Here is a 771-nt window from a genome sequence, read left to right as displayed (position 1 = left end):
CCCTCCGTCATTAGGCCTAACAGGACCTAGAACTAACGGTGGCATCCTGACAGGCTTTTTCTGTATTGTTATTAACACTCCAGGATCAGTTCCAAAAACATACAACCTTAATCCCCAGGTTTTTCCAATCACCCAAGATGGATCTTCCCAATTTTTGACAGTAAAAATGACAGGATTGCATTTCCCTGCTGTGGCACAGGAAGATTGACTAGGTCGTGTAAGAGTCAGAAAGGGGTCTGTCTGTGTTCTCCCAAGGGGCTATGGTCTCACAACCCCAATGGCCACAATAATATTGGTTTAGCTTATGGCAAGTGCTTTGGCCTTCTCTGGGACACATATATAACTGTACTTGTTGAATACCTCTTTCTTTGTCCTCCCTGCCACAACCATACCAGGGGCCAGATAAAAAATTAGCTTCACTTATAAAATTAAATTCCTTTCCTAATATATCACACAAATCCACATGAAATGTACGCTGGTACATAGTCTGGTTTACTAATATGGGGATGCCTGTTTCTGATTTAATTAATTCCCATTTAGCCTGTTGAGGTTGATGAGGGTTCCCTTTTACATTATTGATAACAATTAACCTAATTATAATTATTCCCACGAGAGTCTTATCTTGAGTGGATCCTCTGTGGGTGTTGCCTTCCATTTCTCTGTCTCCGGGGGAGGTTGAGCTGTCTTAAGGCGGGTATGATGAATCCAATGTCTTTTTCCTGCAACTTTGACAGCCGTTGGTGTGGTCAGGATTACTGGAAATGGACCATC

This window comes from Pteropus medius, unplaced genomic scaffold (assembly GCF_902729225.1).
Source record: "Pteropus medius unplaced genomic scaffold, Ma_sr-lr_union100, whole genome shotgun sequence".
Classification (NCBI taxonomy): Eukaryota; Metazoa; Chordata; class Mammalia; order Chiroptera; family Pteropodidae; genus Pteropus; species Pteropus medius.
The sequence above is the reverse complement of the archived record's forward strand: the minus strand, read 5'-3'. Positions refer to the sequence as shown.